Source organism: Dioscorea cayenensis, chromosome 15, assembly GCF_009730915.1.
Source record: "Dioscorea cayenensis subsp. rotundata cultivar TDr96_F1 chromosome 15, TDr96_F1_v2_PseudoChromosome.rev07_lg8_w22 25.fasta, whole genome shotgun sequence".
Lineage (NCBI taxonomy): Eukaryota > Viridiplantae > Streptophyta > Magnoliopsida > Dioscoreales > Dioscoreaceae > Dioscorea > Dioscorea cayenensis.
Window position 1 is genome coordinate 19,069,559 of NC_052485.1, and position 8,510 is coordinate 19,078,068.

Below are 8,510 nucleotides of genomic sequence, written 5' to 3' on the forward strand. Positions count from 1 at the left end.
TTTACTTGTCTTTTCCATGATAATGCAAGGGCATATGTGTCTTTTAGAGTGTGTAATGATGTGTTTGTAGTTTTTGTGAAGATAAGAGGGCATGTGAGTAATTTACTCACATGCTTATGTCATCCTTGTAATTCCTTTCAAAGTGGAAAGGTATATGAGGAAATTCTCTTGCATTATGAAATCTTTGTAATTATTTTTGAAGATGTTTGGGCATTAGTGTCATTCATCCATTCTTATCCTCATAACATGTCATCATCTTCTCCAAATCTCCTAAAGTTTCAAATGGTGGAATTCTTCTTCCCTAGGGCTTGTTCTCACTCCTTCTTTACTTCAAAATAACTCTTATCTCTTGGAAGTTTTTACCTCCTTGTGCTTTTGCAACCCTTAAGGTAAGGGTTCTCTTAATTATTTTAATGTTCTTCATGTATTTTTGTGATTTCATATCCCCTAAGAGAAGTGAACCTATAATCCTCTATTTTAGTATGGAGAGAACTCTCGTATCTTGCTTGTTGATTGTTTTTGTTTACTTAGGATGAGTTTTGGTGAATTGGAGCTCATGGCTTCATTGTTTAACTCTTTGTATTCAAGTGTGTAGAGTTCATCTTTCTTGTTAAATTTGGAGGGAAGATATAGGCCTTTCGAATATGACAAGATCCTTGAATCATGTTTCTATTGTTTCTCTTCAAAATCTTGTTGTATATGGGTTTTTATTTTCATGCCAATATATAAGTTTTGGGACAAGATAAGAGCGAGGATTACTGTAGCACCTGAGAATGCTCAACAAATCCTTGAAGTTGTTCACATTGAGTCCTGATTTTACTTCATTGATTATTAAGGATTTGTTAAAGTAAAATTCCAACATTCCATGCATGCCATATAGGCTTTATTTGCGAGAGTATAGCATTCATTTTTTTTTAACTTCATCGTTTTGTATTATTTTTGTATTTTTATAGATGGTGAAACCTCAACCAAGGATAAGGGCTTGGCTAAGGATTAGCTGTGTGTAAGACCCAAAGTTCATAGTTTTGTGAGTGAATTTATGTTGATTTTGCATAGTTCTACTAGAGGTTAAAATATGAAATGAAATATTTTGTTTTACTAAAGCTTCTTCTCAACTTAAATATAGTTTAATGCAAAACCATGAAAATATGTTTGGAAACAAAAAGCTATTCCTTTACGTATTTAAGGTTTTTGGACATTTGTATTTTGGTATACTTATGGTTAGTATGCCTATTAGCTTATTCTATTTGAAAAGGATGGTTTACACGTGATGGTTATACATATGGTTTGTTAGGAAAATGGCTTCCATGTTTGGGTTATTCTTGCTATTGGCAGGTTTAAATGTATATTGAACTCATGTTATGGAGCTCTGATGACAATAGAAAATATGTCCTTTTACATGTATGGCATTAGCATATTGTGAGGTTCTAGTACTTTACTGTAGTAGTGACTGGTGTGACCTCTGTGCGGCCACACGACTGCCACACAGCCTGGCAGAGCCCCTTGTGGCCGCCCAGCACTCGCACCCCCCTGCGAGTGCACCTATTTCTTGATTTTGATCCCTAATTCGAGCCTCGAGCAGGCTCCATTCGGCCGCATGTATGCCCACACACCTGGGCGACTATATGAACCGATTTTAGGGTTTTCAAGAGGGAGCTTGACCGCCACACATCTCCAAGTGCTCCTAGTGCGCAATACCTTGGGAGAATGTTAATTCATACTAGAATCAAAGGGAGAAGAAGATGGAACTTAAGGGGAACATCAAGAGCTTGACGGCGTGGATCGGATGAGGTTTCATCACCACCATTAATTAATGGAATAGGGGGTTTGCGATGAACCTTTACATTGTTAATTTGTATTTCTAACTTTCTCTTATTTTGATGTTGAATTGAACTCCCAAGGCCACCATGCTTTAGTGAACCTTGGGAGGAAACTTGTATGGATAATGCTTTAATTTTAAATTATCTTTTGGCATGCTTTACTTTGGTTTCAATCTATTATTTTCATGTTGAACCTACAGTGGATGGATTATGTAGGTTTTGATTATTAAATGATGCTTATAGAGCGAGCTGCTTGCATGAGGGCTACCCTAGCCAAGACTCCTTGCACCCAATGACATTGTAGGGATATCTTCTATATGGAGGAAGCCGTATGGGATTAGGGCTACATTATGAAGGTTCTGGGGTAGTTAAATTTAGAGTGTAGTAGACCAAAGCCTAAGCTAGCATCATATTTTAATTCCCAAATTCATCCATGATTATTGTTCTCCCAAGAGGTTCCTTACTTAAGGCATTCCCTCTCATTGGAATTGTTATCCTTATTGTTGCATGGTGTCCTTTAGCTTGTTTCTTTATTTTCTTATTTTGCAATTGAACAATCACAACTGCTTCATAAATTAGATAGTGTAGTTGAAGAAAAAATAATAATAGCTCTTTGGACCATAGAGAATATGGCCCTCTCGCTCTTGGGATTTTACCGACCCATCCACTTGTGGCCAGGGAACGATGCGCTCATTTTCTAACAACATTATGCTTGCTCATGACAGGTTTAAATGCCTATTGAACTCATGTTATTGAGCTCAAATGATAATAGAAAATATATCCTTTTTCATGTTTGCTTGAGTGATTAATATTGATTTGATGGTGATAACTGGCCACGGCCAGCCATTGTAGTGGAGGTCCCCATGGTCTAGCCTATAAAGAGACAACATGGACGATCAGTGAACTTTAGACCATTTAGGAGGCACAGAGAGAGGGCATGTGAAATGAGAGAATTCCACACTAGTTTTGAGATACCTGGGTAACCACTCAGGAATTTTAGAGGTTAACGCCAAGGAGGGCTTGTTACTTTTCTAAATTAAATGACAGATACCTTAGCGGATCCGATCCTAGTTGCGCCCATAGCTAATTTTGGGAATTATTTGAGGGTAGGCCTTATGAGATACTATACTTATTGCTTTATTTGGTTAGATAGTTTGTGGTTAAAACCCAAGTTCTGTATGTATACACACACACACACACACACACACACACACACACACACAGATATATATATATATATATATATATATATATATATATGTATTAAGCATGGTTTGAAGTGTGAAGTTATGTTAGGAATTTAAAACATTTGTTTTCTATTATATGGATCATTTGCTTAATTACCCTCCTAGATTTAAGTGGTATTCACTAACTAATTAATTATGTTACTCTCCCCTTCATTATTTCTTCCTAGGTTGAGTTGTGTGCAAGGCGGGATGCAATATTCGGTAGTTTTGTCATCTTCGAGACCTCTTTGATCTTAAGTTTGTTTGGACAAAGTCTATTTTATTTTTGCATATTGTGAATTTATCTTTATTGTATAAATTGGATCCCCTTGCTTATCAAAACTGATATTGTAGACTCTTTTGTTTTTAGAGTTTTACATATACATGTTTATCGTACCATTCAATCTATTCCATTATAATTGTGGATGGTTGTTCTTTGCTTTTGTGCGATGATACCAAATATATGTAAACCTTGTGGTAACTCAATGCTAGAGATGTGGGTAATATCTCTTTGGGTTATCATGGTAGTTGTTATGTGCCCAATGACTAGTTGAGGCATGATATACAGTCATCATGTAAATTACCATAAGTTACAACAAATGCCCGAACAATTTATGAGGACAACTGATAAGTGCATGTGTGATAATAATACGAAGTGTTCTTTCCTTATCATGAGCATTACTTTTATCAGGTTTTAGCTCTAATACTTGTGCATTTGTGTTACTTTCATGCATATAGGGTTATGAAGCTAAGTATAGAGAAAAGAAACCAAAAGTAGATCGTTATTGCATTGTTTGGTGAAATCTTGGAAGGAACAAACGCGAAGACACAAGTGGGACTCCAAGATACGTGAATGTGTGCCAACCTCTATGAATTTAAGTCATTATAATGGTTTGGAGGGGCACAAAGGCCGTCACATTTACATATCCCGACTCGTGCATTGATGACAAGATCTCCGCCAATGAAGCTTTTGATTGAAGAATACGTGCGATCTACGGCATAAACGTGTGTCCGTTTATGTTGCCTCGATGAAGAGTGTGGAATTGAGAGTGTTCTGGCGGAATACTGTAGCAGTTACTGTTCACAGCAGGCCAAAAATGAGATTTCCAAAGAATCCACACGGGCGTGTGGAAATTCTCCACGCCCGTGTGGAAATTCCACAGGCCCGTGGGAAACATCCACAAGGGCGTGTGGATGCCCGTTTCCAGCCCTATTTAAGCCGCGATTAAGCCCGATTTTGGGGATCTTTTTCACCTCTTATCTTCCACTTTTTTCTATTGTTTGGAAGGCCGTCGGCTAGGGTTTCGAGAGACTTTTGGCATGTCTTAGGAGTGGTTTGAAGGTTTCGATATTGTGATTCACTTGGAAGAAGGTTATTGGGGGAGCTTTCGTCGGCATAGATCCGGCGAAGTGTGCCCTAGGCCGGACAAGGGAATCCTTAGAGAAGACTCAGCTACTCCACAAGATCATCGACACAAACACCGAGGGGGTTTTCTATGGATTACTTTGTTGATTGTAACTAGCTCCATGGAGAGCTAAACCCCCTAATGGGTACTTGGATTTGTGAACCCTAAGATGCTATTGTTTCTTTAAACCTTTTATTATGCTTTCTTTTATTAATTTTTTAATTGAGTTCCAATCTTAAATGCTTGTTGAATGATTTCTCCCTTAGACTAATACTAGGGTTGAGAGTCTATATTGGTAACCTTTGTGGATGGGTGACACGCCATGAGGTTAGACAAAGCTAGATTGGAGAGGGTTGAAAGGGTGAGTCGAGAGGTAGCGGAGCGTCCCCTTTCCCCTTTGATTTGATTTACTCTACCTCCACATTCCAAGAGTTCTTTGCAGTCATAGTAGAGTGAACGGGCTAAGGGATGACCTTCCACTGGGGCTTAGTTGCAAAGGCAACGGAGTGAAGTGTTGAAGTGATTTCAACAACTAGGGCTTAATTGTGACTAGGGATCTTCCGCCTGGACCAAAGGGTTAGGTCTACACATAGGAATAGGGTTTATCACTTGGAATCATTAGAGCGTCTTGCAACTGTACACAGTACGAGGTGTTGAGATTGATCAATTTCTCCACCGGGACTTGGTGTAGAGTGAGTCATGGTTGACCTTAGATTTGGGACCATGTATTTTAGTGAGTCATTAATGCATTAGTTAGGAAGCATAATAGTTGGTTTTGCACTTGAAACGATTATCTTAGGCGGAATAGTATCCAAGTACCCCACTTCTATCGATTGTCTTATCTCTCACCTACTTGTGCTTCTTTTTCTTATTTCTTTTACTCTTGTTTCACCATACCTTATCAACACAATCATTGTTCATTTTCACTTTGTTAAGTAACAATTTAAGTGTTTTTTACTCCCTACTCCTTGTGGATACGATACCTCACTCACCTGGGAATTTATTACTTGTCAAACCCATGCACTTGCGGGTAACACGCAAGGGGCGTTGTCAACAACAGTGATTATATTTCTCAAATACACAAAGTTTATATTAAAAGAGATAGAATGACACATATATATAGCCAAAATTTTTATACATCCATGGTCTCTAGAAAGAAAGTGCCATAGAAGTGCAAAAGATTCAATCTAATGAGAATCAAACTGATTGATTCACAAAATCACCTCCAAAATATTTTCATCAAAATCTAATGAACAAATTTTTTTGTTATTATCTATTGCACTTTGGGTGTATCGCTTGAATATATGAGAACATTTAGTATATAATTTGCTTCTAGTTCGTACTCATGTTGAAAATAAGGAACATAGTCAAAAAGGAACAAGTTCAAGGAGATTTAAGCCACTTTTTAGCAAAGTATGGAGTTCATAGAGTGGCATGCGAGACAGCCTTGCAGAAACTGTAACATTTTTACAAGGATTGTAGACTGTCACTATAGCACCATTACGGGTATTATGACACCATTACAGGAACTGTAGCACCGTAAGCTACAAATAGAGATGCTTATGGGCATCCTTGATGGCACTATAGCACCTACAAGTTGCAGACAAAGAAGCTTGTGGGCAAGCTTATAGGCACACTTATGGATATTGTAGCACTTGTAAGGACCCTTAATTTTCAAGTTAGAAATGTCTAATTGCTAGGGCTTTTGGGGGAATTTCATCTCTTCTCTTTAGCCCCCCTTCGGGCGCCTATTTGGAGGGCTTCTACTACATATCTTTTCCAGGTGAAGAAAACAAAAAGGAGAGATTAGGTGAAGGTTTAAAGCTTCTAGGGAGCCATTCGTGGAGAGTTCTCGGCGGTGATATAAAGGAATCTTTAAAGAATTGTATCTATCCAAGGAGATTGCAAGCTTTGAGGGAGGTTTATTATTCTCTTAATGTGTTTTATGTCCTTGGGATTGGATTGTTATTTTCATATAATGGAGAACTAATTTTCATGGTGTTTGGGCATAGATCAACTCTTACTATAGAAATACTATATAGTAGAAATACTATATAGTAGAAATACCATATAGTAAATAGAAACCCTTTGGCCTCGGTACTTTTTAGTACTGTATGAATAGAGAGTTTATTATAGTAAAAAATAAATAAACTCTTATCCCATTTTTCTAAAGACTATTATAATTTTTTGGTTGATAAAAAAATTTAAAATATTTCCATCTATGTTGGAGCAGAGTGGAAGATTAAAAGACAGTGAAAAAAATGATGAAAAATATAATTTTTTTTAAATAAATCATTTATTTATAGAGATAAATTTTAAAAAATATAAAAAAATAGTGTGACCCACCACTAAATGTGTGGTCACCACCAAATATTTCTCATGTAGTGTTTGGATATCAAACGCTACATGAGCTCATAGAAACAACTATTAAAGATGCCTTGAGTGTATGGTTGTGCATATGTACCATTCCATTATTTGGTTAAATAGCAGTAAAGTTCCGGTTCGGTTTTTTTTTTTTGGAAAAAAATTATTGTCTGTTGTACATTATTTTAGTTATACTTTTGGTTAATAAATTTCAAAAATTTAATTAACCTGAAACAGAAAATTTATATTATATAAATAAATCATAAAATACATATATGTATACACACACACACATTAAAACCAGAGTTTATTTTTAAAATATAACGTATATATATACATTATATTTTAAAAAAACTCCTGTTTTACTTATGTTCAAGGAGTCTTTAAATTAGTTTAAAATAAAAAAAAATTTTAAATAAAAATAAAAGGGTGTTCATTAATTTCATTTTAAATCAAATTGGTTGACATAGTATTATTCCAACTCTCTAACAGGATATATTCTAAAATTTTTAAGTGCATTTATTAAAAATAACTTCTCATGTGAGCTAAAAGAGTGTTATTGTCTAAAATCAGGTTGTAATATCTTCTAAAAAAATTAATTCTATATCACTTTTGTATTGAAAAAAAATAATTATGCATGCTGTGTAAATCTATAGCCTTTGGTACTAGCTCATATTAGTAGTTAGTTTATCTTTGTAATAAATAAAAAAAAAATCATGCAGTAATTTTTAGATATTTTTAAATTATAGTTTAATTCTAGGGCTTTTTCAATCATTATCTAATATTTATTTATTTATTAATTCATGCTAATACAAAATTCTAGATATATATATTGCTTTTCTTTTTATATATATATTTAAGAAAAAGAGGTACTGGGTAGCTGAAATATTAGAAGAGAAAAGAAAGTCACAACTTAACGCCTACAAGCAAGGCTAGCAAATCAACAAGTAAAGTAAAGGAAACACACTAGTCTAAAAGAGCAAACAACATCAAATATTAATGAAATGTAAAATGCAATGTTTTTAAAACAGGACCAGACCAGCAGATCTGACTGTAAAAATCGGGAACCGGATCGTAGTCCGTTCTAGGTTAATACCGATTTTTGACAAAAATTAGAACCTGTCAAATCTAGATAAAACTGGCGAACCGTCCAGTGGAAAACCCGATTTTCTGAATTAGGTTTAAGTTTGATACTTTGATCCATTTTGGAATTTTTCTCTCTCAGTTGCATACTCTTGCCTCTGCCATCCGATCCCCCAATCCCCGATTCCCTTGCGAGGTTTACTCTTGGACCCGATGTTCCACGCTGTCCCAACTGCTCGCTGCGGCATTCAGCCATTTGATCCCCTGAGAGGAAAACGTCTTTGTGCACGCTTCCAAGTCAAACCTGTTCTTTTGACACATTCACAACCCTTCATCTCTTCTCATTTCCAATCTTTCCTAAATTAATTTTATATTATTTTAAATATATATTTATGATGTCATCGGGTCTAACCAGAATAAGTCATCCGGTCGGACCGACCAACCCACGACCCAAATATGAGGCTGGTTCGCTTTCTGATCCGATTTTAAAAATATTGATAAAATGGCTATGATTGATGCCATTCATTAGACAATATGAGTTCGATTGTTAGGCGCTCATTAATAGCACTTGCTTGCATATGGGTGAACTTATTTGCTACATGACCTTCCAA

At 35.9% G+C, this 8,510-nt stretch overlaps 1 long non-coding RNA gene across 1 annotated transcript; it reads left to right on the plus strand.

Annotated features, from left to right (window-relative positions):
* Nucleotides 1-224: 224 nt before the first annotated feature.
* LOC120277974 lies at nucleotides 225-1,974 on the plus strand. The gene is made up of 2 exons (XR_005541531.1): nucleotides 225-389; nucleotides 954-1,974. It is a non-coding gene; the product is annotated as an uncharacterized LOC120277974 (long non-coding RNA).
* Nucleotides 1,975-8,510: the final 6,536 nt, after the last annotated feature.